Consider the following 14,944-nt stretch of genomic DNA (forward strand, 5'->3'; position numbering starts at 1 on the left):
CCCCATGCGCAAGGCGTGCACCCATAAGGAGAGCCATCCAGTGCATAAAAAGTGCAGCCTGCCCAGGAATGGCACCGCACACACGGAGAGCTGATGCAGAAAGATGATGCAACAAAAAGAGACACAGTTTCTGGGTGCCACTGACAAGAATCCATGCAGACACAGAAGAACTCACAGTGAATGGACACAGAGAGCAGACAATTGGGGGGTAGGGGAGTGGTTGGGGAAGGGAAGAGAAATTAAAAAAAAAACTACAATGAAATATCATTTCACATTTATGAGAATTGCCACTATTAAAAAGACAGACATATGTTGGAGAGATGTGAACAGATGGAAAACAGTTATTCACTGTTGGTGGGAATGCAGAACGTACAGCCACTGTGGAGAACTGTTTAGCAATTCCTAAAAGAATTTGCATAAAGATTTGCCACGTGACCCTGCAATATCACCACTGGGTATATACCTAGAAGAACTGAAAGTAGTGATGCAAACAAACATCTGCACACCTATATTCATAGTGGTGTTATTCAGGATTGTGAAAAGATGGAAACGACCCAGGTGTACATCAACCAATGAATGGATCAACAAACTGTGGTGTATGCACATGGTGGAATATTATGCAGCTGTAAGAAGAAGAAATGTAGTCAAATAGCCCATGACAACATGGGTGAATATCAAGGACATTATGTTGAGTGAAGCAAGCCAGACACAAAGGGATAAATACTGTACAATTTCATTACTATGAACTACATATATTGTGGAATATATTTTAAGATTCCATGTGAATAGACTAATAGAAAGAGTCTCAAAGATGCAATTAGATTAGTGGTTAATTGGGGCTAGGGAAGCGATACTAAGGTGTGTGGAGTTTTCCTCCTTGGAGTAATGAAATAAATCTAAATTTTTTTATGATGATGATTGCACAATATTGTAATTCTACTAAAAGACATTGATTATTCACTTTAGATAGATCATATGGTACGTGAATATATCTCAATAAAACTGCTTAATAAATAAATAATTGTTGAAGAACAGCCAGAAATTGCACCTAGGTACAGGAAGGGAAAAAGAGACTGAGAAGTGAAGAATTTTCTTGTTTGCTTTTTTTATTATTATTGAAATAATGAAAAAGCTCTAATAATGACTGGAGTGATGAATGCAGAAGAAAAAAATAATACGAAGGATTTTTACTTCAACATATGGGTGACTTACCTGCTGAGACCAGGTTTTATGTTGGATATTCCCTAGGAAACTTCTGAGTTCGGAAAGAAGGTAGTAACCCAGGGGCAGCCCCCGCTGGACTTCTGTGCACCCACATCTCCCTGCACCCTGGGCTGGTGCACTGTTCTGGGCCTGCCAAGCTTCCAGGTGGCAGTGAGCTCCTGGACCAGCAAACTGTGGCTATCTCCTGACTGGACAGGCCAGGGGCTGGTACCATGGAGGCAGGACTCCAGCTAAGCAGAGTGATGTGGGAAGTCACATGCAGGCTTTGTGCTGCACCGGGAGCTTTCTCCTGTGATCCCCCATGGGGCGGGATAAAGCCTGAGTCCCAGGACTGCTGTGGCTCCGGGAGTCTGGCCGTGGGCTGGAGGCTCCCGGATCCTGCTCCTTCTGGGGCCCTTCCCTCTGAAGCTTCAGGGTCACTGCGCTGAGGAGTCCACTTCACCAGGCTCTGGAGAGTGGCACTGAACGCTCCCAACACCGTCTTAGAGATGAAGGCGCAGGGCAGCAGGTGAGGGGCACATTTCCACCACCCAGCTGGGCCGGCGCTTCCTGCGCTGTGGCCCGCCCGCCTGCAGGGGGCGCGCAGCCGCCTTTTCTGAGGAAACCCCGGAAACGCCCTCAGGTGCCTGTGGGCGCGGAACAGCAGGGACAGGAGGTGGAAGGCCTCGTTCCCGGGGGGCCGCTGGGCGGTGGGCGTGAGGAGAGAGCCCCTCTTCCCGCGGGGGCTGCGCAGGGCTGCGTGGTGGTGCTTCGAGGGCTTTCTTCCCTAACGTGAGCGGAGGACTTCGGGTTCCTGCGCTGCCCCCGTTAGTTCATCGTCTCCTCTCAGGGGACGTTCAGGAGACGTGTTTGCCCAGAGCCCCCGCTCACTGAGGCTGCCAGCGCTGTGGGTTCAGGACTCTTGCTGGAGACAATCCTGACGGAGCTTCAGAGAGGAAAGACGTCTACAGCCCTGAAAGGGTAGGAAAGTATTGCAGCTTCCCGTGGAGAGGTCGGGGCGGCGGGCGTGGCCGAGCCCTGGGCTGAGGGGAAGGGGCGCTCCTCGTGCGCGGCGCCCTCGGTGGTCACAGAGGGGCGCACTGTTCCTGCACCGCTGACAGAGCTGAAGGAAATGTTGACAGACTTACACGTAGGGGCAATGCAGCTCCCAGCATTACTTTTAAGTGTTAGTAACCCAAATTCCAACATTTATAATAATTTTATATTTCTGACTTTAAGTAAAGCAAACTTTTGAGTAAATTTTTTATTTAAGGTACCAGGGCTGGAGAGTGCATAGGGACCTTGTGTGTGGGAAGCTGGCACTATGCCACTGAGCCAGTTTGATTCCCCAATGGTGGTTTTTTTGTTTGTTTTGTTTTAAGGAGGCACCAGAACCAAACTGGGACCTCACATGTGGGAAGCGGGCGCTCAACCCCTGGGGCCATACGAGCTCCCTAAGTTCATTAATAATTCTTTTAATTTATCTTGTTTTCAAGGACAAAACTGCCATGTTGTACAGTTTGTCATGAAAAGTGAGAGTTTTCTATTACGTTTAAGTTTAGCTTGCTGACATGTCCTTTTTTGCAGTGTGACTGTTACTATTTAAAAAATACATAGAGGTGATACCTGCACAACATGAGACTGTAGTAAATGTCCCGGGATTGTACACTTTAAATTGGTTCGTTGTTTGTTATGTGATTTTACAAGATACTTTGCCTTCAAGTTGGAGTAAGTTGCACTAAGTAAAATTTATGCATCAAGAGAAATCAGTTTTTGAAGTTCAAAACCCGATTGTGGTTTTCAGTACCTACTATTGCATACTGCCAAAAAGTACTTAAATTGAAATATGTCTAGGACTTAAAGTATCAATTTAAGAGCTATGTCAGACACTGTTGTTTTGTAAGTCATATGTATTCAGTGAAGGTAAATTTCTCCTGTAGAAAATACAAAATCTGACTTTAATTTTGTATATTTCCATGGAAAGGTGAAATCAGTATGTCTACAATCTCATTTTGTACATGCCTATCTTTTGTAGGCGTGTATCTGTAACAATATTTCTGGCTTTTTAATTGCCAAACAGTGTATTCATGTGGTAGAACAAGATACAGACAACTAAAAGAAATTTGAAAATCTCAATGTAGTCCATTTCCTAAATTAAGAAATTACTGTTGTTGTTTGGAAAATATACTTCACTTTTCATCTCAAATTTACTTGAAATGCACGCAGATAATTCTGTTTGTTACTTCTTGAATAGACAGGTTTCACACAGTTTTCAATTAATGTTGAAAAAGATACTTGGTAATTTAAATCACAATTAATGACTGACTTTATTTGTTCAGTCATTCAGTAATACAGATGACATACAGACTTATGCAAGGAATGATCTGATAATTATTTGCTGTGTAATTCTACCCTGTGGTTAAACTTAAGCCAGGAATCTGATATATGTCTTGTTCAGTTGTGGTACATTTCCATGTGATTTGCCCAACAATAAAATATTAACACAATGTCAGGATGTTTTCCATTTTCTTTTTTCCTTTTTTTTTTAAGAGCAGCTCAGTGATTTTGGGGGTGGTTAGTACAATACTGAGAGCCTTAGGAGAAAAGTACAAAATGGCCCTTAACACCAATGCCAGTATATGGTTACAACTAAGGATATTACTAATTCTTGTGCTACTTAATCACTTCCATTTTGAACATAAATCAAAGCCATTAACTTGAACTTGAGATATATACACAATACATATACAATCTTATGAAAAATATTTTTAATAAGAATCATTACACTTTTAAAATATTGGAAACTGAGTATTCTGATTTGTATTTTGACATAGAACAAGAAGAAACATGCAATTAGGGAGGTTTTTACTGATAGTAAAGTTCTTCAAGTTAATGGTCTTCCTTTCTCTTTGTACTTACCACAGGCTACCCAGTGTCCTGAGAGGATTCATTGTGAAGGATGTTGGATATATCGGAATCCCCTATATTCTGTACATGAGCTTACTGTAAACTAAAACTTCTTTGAAGACAAAATGAAAAAAAAAAGACATCGGGTAATAAATAGAAGAAAATGTCACTGTATATACAAGATAACAGACCTTACAGTGATGAAAGACATAATGTAAATAAAAATTTTTTACAATAGAAGAAGCTAAATCATTGATGTGGAGACAATGGCCACTGGAGGTGGTGAAGTCAGCGAGGAGGACAAAGACGTGTAATAAGGGGGCATTTTCAGGAATTGTCCTGAGTGATATTACAATGACAGATATGAACCAATATATATATGACCATAATCTACAGAATTGAGTGAGATGGAGAGTAAACTGTAATCCATGCTTAGTGGCAATGCCCCAAAATGTGTTTATCAATTGCAAAGAATGTACCACAGTAATGAAAGAAGTTGTTATTGTGGGGAAGCCTGGGAGGTGTGGGGAGTAGTGCATAGGGGAATCCCTTATATTTTTTATCTAACATTGTATATAATCTAGGTATCTTTTTAAAATAAATAAAAAGTAGGTATTTTTTTTAAAGCAGTGGGGAATAAAATGCACCCCCAAAAAATCACAGTAAGTTCATTTAAAAATTTTCTAATTTTTTATATTTTTAATTATTTTTTATTCCAAATTTTTTATGTTTTTGTATTTTTTATTTTTCAAACCATCATTTCATTTCCTTAGCAACTGTATTTGCTTATTTTCTTAGCTTCATTATTGAAGAAGTTTTGGATCACAGAAGGATTAGAACTGTATCAGGGAGGATCACTGGTGTAGGGAGTCGGTGACAGGGGATGTATGGAAGGTGGTTCACCTGGGGCAAACCTTCATAAAGGCACATAAATTTGTTCAAGTGTTCATGGGGCATTGTCACAGTGGGTGGAGATTTATACAATAACTGAAAGAATATTCCCATCCTGGGAAGCTCTGCCACATTCTCTAATATGATAGCAAGAATCCCCCAGATACAGTGGCAGTGACTAGTGAAGGAGGAAGGAATATTGACAGACCCTTCATATTGATGGATAACTTATGAACCTTTAATTTTGAAATTGAAACTTAGCCTAGTATTATACGGTGCCTAAGAGTTACCTCCTGAGAGCCTCCTTGTTGCTTAAATGTGGCCTCTCTCTAAGTGGAACTCAGCATATAAATGTCTTCCCCAGAGCATGGGACGTGACTCCTGGAGATGAGCCTCCCTGGCACCAACTACCAATACAACTGGAAATAGACATTGGCCAAAAGGGGAAAGGATAAAGACAAATGAGTTTATATGTCTAAGAGACTTCAAAGTGAGTCAGGGTGTCATTCCAGAGGTTGTGCTTATGTACACTTCAGCAGGTTCTCACTGACTGCCAAATAGTGGAGGCAACCAGACACTACAGGTAGGGCAGACAGCTCAGGAGTTTGGTGCCCTGCCAGTGGGCCCTACCTGGGAACTTATGCCCTGAAGTGTGACAGAGTTGGACTCAGTTTTGGTTTCCTTACCCATGGCACTTCTGCCCCTTCTATTTGACCCTATATTTAGTGCTAGAGTTGATGGTTTATGTCCAAGAGCCTTAAATCTTTGGTCTGTCCAATGGCCAGCTCAGGCCTGAATCTCAAAGGAGTTGCAACCCCTACTCTCTAGTTCATTATGTTCCTCCGGGACAACCAACAAGGAGATAATGATAGACAACAAGCATCCCAAAGAACATAGAGTCTGCAACTGCAAGCAAGATAGTCCTATCCATCTGCACCATAGGATCTAAGCCCCCTCTCAAATAGAGGAGTAGGCATCACCATGCCAGATTCCTTAGGATTGGGGAATGAATGATGGACTAAAGTAGACTTCTTGGTATTCTAGTATAGACTTACTGTGATTCTAACAATGGAAGTACTTTTATCATTGGTATGGAGGCAATGGCCCCTGGAGGTTCTGAGGGCAGGGAGAGGGAAAACTAGGTGTAATATGGGGACATTTAAAGACATTAGGAATTGTCCTTAATGACACTGCAATGGCAGATATAAACCATTATATATCTTGTCAAACTTACAAAATTGTGCAGGAGTTACAATGTAAAGTATAATCCATTCTTAGTGACAATGCTCCAAAATGTGTTCATCAGTTGTATCAGATGTACCACACTAATGAAGGATGTTAATGTGGACAAATGTGGGAGGGGTTGGGAGAAGGGCATATGGGAATCCCTTATATTTTATATGTAATATTATGTATCTTTTTAAAAAATTAAAAACTGTATTTTAAAAAACCCAAAGGGGTATTTGTTTAGAAAGGTGTCTTTGCCACGAATCTCACCCAAAGTCAGTGTTGGTGCTAGCCACATCCAATTCATGGGGTAAGTCAAGGCCCACTCCCTTTACTGCTTGAGATTGTATTACTGCCCCCTTCTTAAAAAGCAGCCCACTTAGGAGATTTTCTCATTTCCATGTACAACCCTTCCTGATTAGCACGTACATTGGTTTTTAATATCTGAGCTAAATGAGGAATGAAGGGTTTCCAGTACCTCAACAACCATGAAAAGGCCATTAATCGTTTTGGTTTGTGGTGTGGGAAAACATCATACTTTAACAACACTTAAGAGTTTACTGGCAGCAGGGACCTTGCAAGTTTGTCCCTACTGTTTGCCCATTCCAGGCTCTTAAGATAAAATACCATTGTTTCTGAGGCTTCTTTTAATTCTGAAAAAGAATTACTAGTTAAAATATCATCAGTATAATGAAATAGGGTTACAGCCACTGTTTTCTTCTGCACAGCTGAATCCTTTGCCACCAGGCCAGGACAGATGGTGTGGGCTATGCACATGGCCTTGGCAATGTACTGCAAGATCCACCACTGGTCCCCCACATGAAGGTGACTGCAAGCTGGCTTGACTTGCTTAAGGAAATAATAAAGAAAGCCTTAGATCTAAAGCAAAGTGATACTGACATAACTGATATTTTCCAGCAAAGCAACAATATTTGGAACTTTTGTATACAGCAGTGATGTTACTTTAATTTATGATAACCTAGTGTTATGTGTCATTCTTGGCAACCCCCAATGGCCATTCTCTACAGCCAGAGAACTGCTTCTTCAGTGGAGGTGGGGCAAATTAGATGACTACAAGCCTGAGCATCTGCCTTTCATGACAAGGTGGAGAGGTGGATTCTGTGACACAAACCATTTTTTTAAAATAATTAAAACCATGATTAACAGCATTATGCTTTTATTTAATATTTTGCAGAATACATTGTTTACTTTGGGGGAATTTTATACAATCTTTAAATATTCATGTGAACATTTTACCAGACGACTTTGGTTAACAGTATGTTATAAAAACCCTTTAATTTTGTGACTATTTCTAAACAATTTTTATTCAACTTGTAACATGTCAAATGGCCTTCACTATTTTATTACTTTACTTTTTGCTTTTACACCTTTACCATGATTACATTAATTAACTGGTATTTTAATTTAGCCATACAGGAAAAACTACTTTCTTGATTATTTTATGAAAACCTAAAATTCCCAGTGGAATCAAGATTATCTTCTTCCTACCACCACTTTCATATGCAGATTGACATGGCCTCTGACAAGTTTTCCTATTATAAAGTTAGTTTTTTAATCAATACCAATTCACTTTCTATTTAATAACGGCTTCCTGGATATTCCCATTTAAACAATGCTTTTATAAATGACTTATAACAATCCATAACCACATACACTGGTTACTTAATCTCAAGACAAATTTCACCTTCATGGAACATATTCCCTTAATCCTACCTCATATATTGTCTTCTACAGCTTGCCATATGCATTCAAAATTTGTATTACTTCCATTCTGATTTTATGAAAACCAGTTATCTTATGTTAGGACAAAACACACTCCCTTAAGTAAACTTTTCAAAATTAGTCGGCACTTCCACAAATGTTTACTTCTTTCTATATCCATTTAGGTCATATCCCTCATTCTATTCTGTAAAGCAAAAATATTCATTTCAATTTAGGAAAAAACAATTTTTTAAAAAGAGGGTTGTAATAATTTTATTAGTCAAAACTTACAATTTTCCTCATTTCAAAAATTTAACACATACAATATTAATTTAGCTTATTAGTATCCATTCTTAGTTATTAATATAAGAAGTTAGTAATTTTTTGGTCATTTGAATAGAGCTCTTTTAAGAATTGTCATATGTTAATTGATTACCATCTGGAGGTATCAAAATATACACTGAACAAACAGAGAAATGAAAAAAAAGTTAAAACACACCAACAGAAACATAAAGTTCACTAATTTGACTCATTATTCTTACTCTTTTGCTATGGCTGTTACCAAGCTCTCTGTCATTTCACATAGCTGATTATCCTGCTTTTAAGATCTCTTCTGGAATGCATGTTGCCTGTAATATGCAAGCTCATTCCTGGAAATACTTTTATTAGTCGTCAGCAACCAATTAGGAATATTCATTCAGTATAACTATAGTTAAGCACTAATATAGCAGTTTAGACCAACAGACATGTAACACATATTTTTTGAGTTTCTCTTCAGTAGTATAGTTTTGACAGATTCTTAATTCAGGAGTAAGATATTGATTTAAAACTGAAAGCTCTTTTTAACACCTTGATAAAAATTCTGATCAAAATAAAATGTGAATAAAAATATTGTTAACATTTTAATTTTCTTTTAGTTTGTAATATATTTTAATTGCAGGCTTACCAAAGCTGCTAACATTTTTTATTTATCTATTTCTTCAGGGTTTCCCAGTTCAAAAGTTACTAAACTTTGGTGGCACTCATTTTATCAATGTGGTTCTCCTGGCCCAATTAGAATTATCATGGGAACAAAACAGAGAACATTAATGTTGCTATGTTTTTCTACTTTTTCAGCAGTTTAATTCTTTCAGCCCTCACTAGCCCACAGATACAACATTCAGGTGGCAGGGGGTTTGCAGAGTTGCTGCAGGAATGTTTTCCTTATGTTAGTTAACTCATTAGCAGAATATTTTCTTACAAGCGTGTTTCAGTAAAAAGTGCTTTCTTTTGCACTTCTACTTGTGTGGGATTTTGTATCTGTGATTTAGCCTTCCTTGCACAAGTGGTTTAGCATGATTTAAAGGTTCTTCTACAGTTTCTACATCTGAATCAGTATCTCATTCTTATCTAGTTGCTCAGAGAGACCTGTCACTAAGGCAGAGGTGGAAGTCTGCAAATTCCTTTCTAGTTGTAGTTCTGCTTTCCTCTAGCCTAAGCATAGACAGACCATTGTTTGCACCTGTTCTTGTGATTCCTCTGATTTCTTAAATTCTCCTTTTGATTTACTTATCCATTGGAGATTCTGTTCCACTTTTAAGTCCTCCTCCAGTCACCTTGCCTCTGTTTCAGCTGCTGCTTGTTAGTAGTATCACACCAGGCAAGGAAGAAGGACCATGCAATGGCTGCAGCCACTGCACATTGCTAATTTTTCTTAATAAAAGTTCCCTTTACTCTTTCTTCTACCTGCACTAATCCAGCAGGAGTGTATGGGGCATCCCCCAACTCCCTACTGGGTCCTCAAGTGTTTATCATCTGGGCAAGCTCATACCACATAGACATGTATGGCTGCCCCAGGATTTCCCCCCACAAATTCCCTATGTACTGCAGGGTCTACTCTGCAGTATCTGGAAAGGCTGACATGCTTTCACCTGCCTTATCCCCAGTGGGATTCTCTGAAATATCCTGCTAACTATGCCAATTGTAATGCAGGAAGGTTGAGCTCAGGAAGGCTGACAGAATCCTTTGATATCCCAAAGAAACCACATGGGGAGTTCAGCAGCACTCACACCATTTATATGCTCACATGTCCGAATGTTGGTGATCAGGCACCAACCATGCTGTAGGGAAACAAAGATTATATAGGGCAGATAGCACAAGGAGGGGCTCTAGCTAATGCATAGAGCAGCCCAAGGGTGTAGGTAGCTTAGTAAGTAATTAACAGTGAGTGCATACATATGAGGGTAATTGTGTGGGTCCCCAGAACATTGAGGGTCAACACATATGAAGGTTAATAATTACTATGCCTAGGATTCTGTATGTGCTATAACAGAAACTTCCAGGATGGATTGCTGGTCAGTTCCACCCCACACTTTCCAGCAATCTACACAAATAACTAGTGGGAGGGAGAGGTGGGCATTTCATGTCCGTACATGGAGATTAGTGCATAACCATATTTGAGGGCTCTTATTTCTGTCTACTACCCACCAAACACATGCACATATCCTATTATTTTAAAATGGAATATTCTTTGAACTCTAGACATATGGAAGTGAAAATAGATACATTGATCTGAATCATTATGAAAGGAAAACTTAATGCCTCAAATGAGCTTAAGTGACTTATTTATAGTTTTTATAATAATTTATGTCTGTTTTCTAAATTTGGGGCTAAATTTTTTATAATCTTTTAAAACTAACTGCTAGAGTTGGTCAAGTATCACTTCATATGAAATCTTAATGACAAATAGCTTACTAAGTTTTATTATAATTTTTTTTCCAAATATTTATATACCTCTTTCCCCTTCTCCAGCCCTTTTGTTTTTGCTGTCTGTGTTGTCTTCTCTTCTCATTTTCTGTCATCTGGGATCCAACAGTATTCGATCCTAAAAACTTGTGAAGGGGAGAGTTTCCCTGTCAATTGTGCTACCTCAGTTCCTGGTCTTTGCTGCACTTCACCTTGAGTCTCCCCTTTGTCTCTCTTTTGATGCATCATCATCTTGCTGTGTGACTCACTTGAGCAGGCACTGGCTCACCACTTGGGCACTCATGTGGTCATGGGCTCACCACAGGGGCACACTTTCTCATCTTTTTCACCAGGAGGCTCCAGAGATCCTCCCATATGGTAGGTAGATGTTCTATTGCTTGAGCCATAACCAGTTCCCAAATTTTAATACATTGTTGGGAAACATAATGACATTTTATGAAACATTTTTATGGCAAAATAAGGCTCAATGAAGGCTATGACAATACTTATATGCAGATTTACTAAAATGAATGACAACTCTTATCCAATGAGAAGATGCATATTAAAGAATATAAGTGGAAACATCATTTGACTGTATGCTATATAAGGAAATATCTCTTCATCAATACAAAGAGAATTATTTCCTATAATTTCTGAATGTTCCATTTATATTTGGTTGATTTCTCTTCTCTGTCCTGGGCTCAGCTCCCCTAGCTTGTCCTCCTCCTATCATGAGCCTTTCCTCAGTTCTTGTGCACTGTGTGCCCCAGTCAGTCATGGCCCTCACAGTTCCCACTATGCTGGTTCTGTCAACTCTTCTTGCACCTTCCCCAAAACTTATGTCAGTTCACTCCAGGCACCTTACTTTGTCCCATCAGTCACCAGTTTCTCTCATTTTCTACTCCTTCCCAGGCAGTCTTACCCCAGTCCCACTCCTTATGAAATCCCTCTTTCCTGCCTCTAACCTTAGACCTCAGACCCATCCCACAAGGACAGCTCAGCCTGGCCTGCATCCCTTAGTGTCTGTCCTTTATTCCTCACCCACCTCCCTTCCCTGCTCCTGCCCAGCACCCTGCTCCTTCCCTGCCTCAGTTTACCCTTTGCAGGGTCCCCCTCTGTGGATTGACCCTCCCCATTCACTACTCTTCTTTCAGTCCCCATGGCCCTTTTAATTGCCCCATCCTCCTAGGCCCTCTTAACTTTCTAATCCTGTCTCAGTTTATCTGCCCCTGAGCCACTGACCTCTCCCAGCTCCACCTTAGAACCCTCCCCACCACAAACATGCAGGGAGGCCTCATACCCTCACTGGGGTTCTCTTCTCCTTCTCTCTTGCCCCTCTCCCCAAGTTGGCCCCAAGTCCCCTGCTTCAGGTCACCACAGCTCTCCCCTCTCACAAGTCATGCCATTTTCTTGGAAGACCCTTAGACCTCTCACCTTCCTGAAATGCTGTGACCTGCTCCCAGCTCCATGCCTCCATGTTCCACATACTGCTCTTCCCCTCATTTACCCTGAAATTTGTATTCTTCCCATCAGCTGTGTCAGTTTACACCATGATCTGCATGGGTCTCATCACACAGCCTGATGCCTCATCTCTCAGGACATGCCACTGCCCTTTCCCACCCTTCAGTTCTCCATCCTTGTCCCAGTGCTCCCTTCCCTAGCTATGTGCCTTCTAGTCACTATCTGTACCCAGCCCACAGGGAAGCCACTCCCAAACCCTCTTCTCACAGTCTCCCCTGCCTTCTCCTCTGGCTCCTTTCAGTTCCTAGGTACTCAAGCCCCTGCCCTCTGTTCAATCCTGCTCCCCTCTCCTTTCTCCTCTATCATCTTGGATCAGTTTCCCTCTGCTAGCTGCCCTAGTGGATCTGCTTGGCCTAGTTATCCTTATCTCATCCATCCCCTTCTATCTGCCTTCCCTTTCCTCAAGGGCCCTACACCCCATTATGAAGATACTGAGTCTCAGGGCCCCCTGCCCCTTCTCCACATTCTACCTCTAAGATGGATTTAGAGAGGGCACAAATTCACCCTGTGACCTCCACACACCCTATTCTAAGCTGGTCATGAAGGATGCTCCAAATAAGTTCCTTGCAGAGGCCCACATGTTAAGTCCCATTTTAGGCCTTTGGGGATAACCAAAGATGTAGAGGAAAAAAATCATTAACAAGAATGTTGGGCAGAACTTACATTTGTTATGACTGCAGACAGGAGCCAAGGTTGGTGTAAAGCAACTCAGATCTGACTCCCCACATGGTAGTTTTACTCTTCTTTACATACCTGTTACTACTTAACATTTGCTTTGATTATGCATTAGCTTTTAAGCAAATGGATGAACATACATAGCTATGTATGTTATATAATTGTATATATATTAATATATATATTATTATATATTTGTATGATTAGTTATATAATTGTATGATTAGTATGTTCATGAAATCATGCTTGCCTGATCAAAAATGGGGCAGATAACTCCACCCCCAGGTGGGAATTTTATTATGTTTATTAAGCAAGTTGGAGTGAGGACAGCCAGGGGTTTCTTCTGTGCAGCTCTAACCAACTGGTTGAAGCTGGTTTTCATACTGTATTGCTTCAACAGGATATTCTCGACCACAAGAAATGGAATGTGGGACCAAGAGAAGGTTGCATCTCATTACCTTCTAATTTACATAAAATTCTTTCCTTTGTATCCTAGCAACAGGGAGAGAAACAAGTTACTTTCAGATATTTGGGCATCCTACATCCATCAACATCAGACCACTGTCCTCATTATTATAATCAGGCCTCTACCAGAATGTTATAAGACCCTCAGAAATCTCTTCAGTTTAAGCAAAGGCTTTGACTCTCCTGTTTCCTGCCCCAGCTGTTCTGTAATAAAGCTCTTTCTTTGAAACCTGGTGTCACAGGATACATTTTGTGTGTGCATCGGGCAGTGAGCCCATTTTGGCAACAGCAATAGGACAAAGAGCTCACAGGCAATCCCAGCCCTGTGGACAGGGAAGAAACAAATCCTGGGCACTGTGCCTGAGACCTATTGGGCCTGATGTTCCCAAAGCACAAAGAAGCCATGGCTCCCACGACCTTCAGGTGGAACAGTTAGTTGTGTGTTCAAATCCTGTGTGGTGGAAGTCATTCTTATCTCTGATTTCTAGGTTTGGATTTTTTCCTGATTTCAATTTAGCTCAACTCAACAACAGTCTTTAAACTGGGAGCCTTGTAGGCAAGTGTAACCTTGACAAGTATATGGACAAAAAGAAAAAGGTACAATTTCAGGATACAATGCACCCATAAAGTTTTATTCAATCTAAGATTTCTAAAAATCCAATAAGATTTGCATTCTACATGTGTTCAAAAGTGAAGGAAATTCAGATAGTAGATTTTCTGTTTTATAGACAAGGTTTTGGGATTCTAGACACAATAGGCACAAAGGATGTCAAGATTGTAAGATAATTTGGCAACTGCATCCATCAATGTTGCTCTGGTATCACATCTAGATAGTGCATGTCCTACCTGCCTGTTTACAGTAGGATCATTTTCCCTCCAAAGTAAATAAATGACAATGTCTCTTTCTGACCTGAATGGTCATTTTGCTCTGAGGACTAGGGTGGCACATCAGCTAATGAAACATTTCATGATATGGGATAAAACCTGCATTCTTTAAAAAGATTACAGGTAAAATTAGTACAATATGGCATCATAGTTAAGTAGTATAATATTTTAAAGATTTTGTATTTATTTCTCTCCCCTCCCCCCCACACCAGGTATCTGCTCTCTGTGTCCACTCACTGTGTGTTCTTCTGTGCCCACTTGTATTTTTGTCAGTGGCACTGGGAATCTGTGTCTGGTTTTTTTGTTGCATCATCTTGCTGTGTCAACTCTCTGGGTGTGTCATGCCATTCCTGGGCGGGCTGCACTTTTTTATGCAGGGCTGTTCTCCTTACAGGGTGCACTTTCCGTGCATGTGGCTCCCCTACATGGGGGAAACCCCTGCGTGGCATGGCACACATTGCATGCATTAGCACTGTGTGTGCACCACTCACCACTTGGGTCAGGAGGCCCTGGGTTTGAACCCTGGACCACTCAGTGGTTGACAGATGCTATGTCTTTTGAGCCAAATCTACTTGCCAAAGTAGTATAATCTTGATTAAAATGATTTTCAAAATCAACAGAAAACCTCACCACAGTTCACCTCATAGGTCATTTACATTTTATTTAAGAGAAATGAGCACAAGGAAATGCCCAGAAAGATACAATGTCTGACTTCCATTTATCC

General features: G+C 40.6%; 1 long non-coding RNA gene across 1 annotated transcript; it reads left to right on the plus strand.

Moving 5' to 3' along the window:
• Positions 1–1,866: 1,866 nt before the first annotated feature.
• Positions 1,867–4,345, plus strand: LOC139438371 (uncharacterized). Its single transcript, XR_011648047.1, has 2 exons — positions 1,867–2,184; positions 4,128–4,345. It is a non-coding gene; the product is annotated as an uncharacterized lncRNA (long non-coding RNA).
• Positions 4,346–14,944: the final 10,599 nt, after the last annotated feature.

Source organism: Dasypus novemcinctus, chromosome Y (genome assembly GCF_030445035.2).
Source record: "Dasypus novemcinctus isolate mDasNov1 chromosome Y, mDasNov1.1.hap2, whole genome shotgun sequence".
Taxonomy (NCBI): Eukaryota; Metazoa; Chordata; class Mammalia; order Cingulata; family Dasypodidae; genus Dasypus; species Dasypus novemcinctus.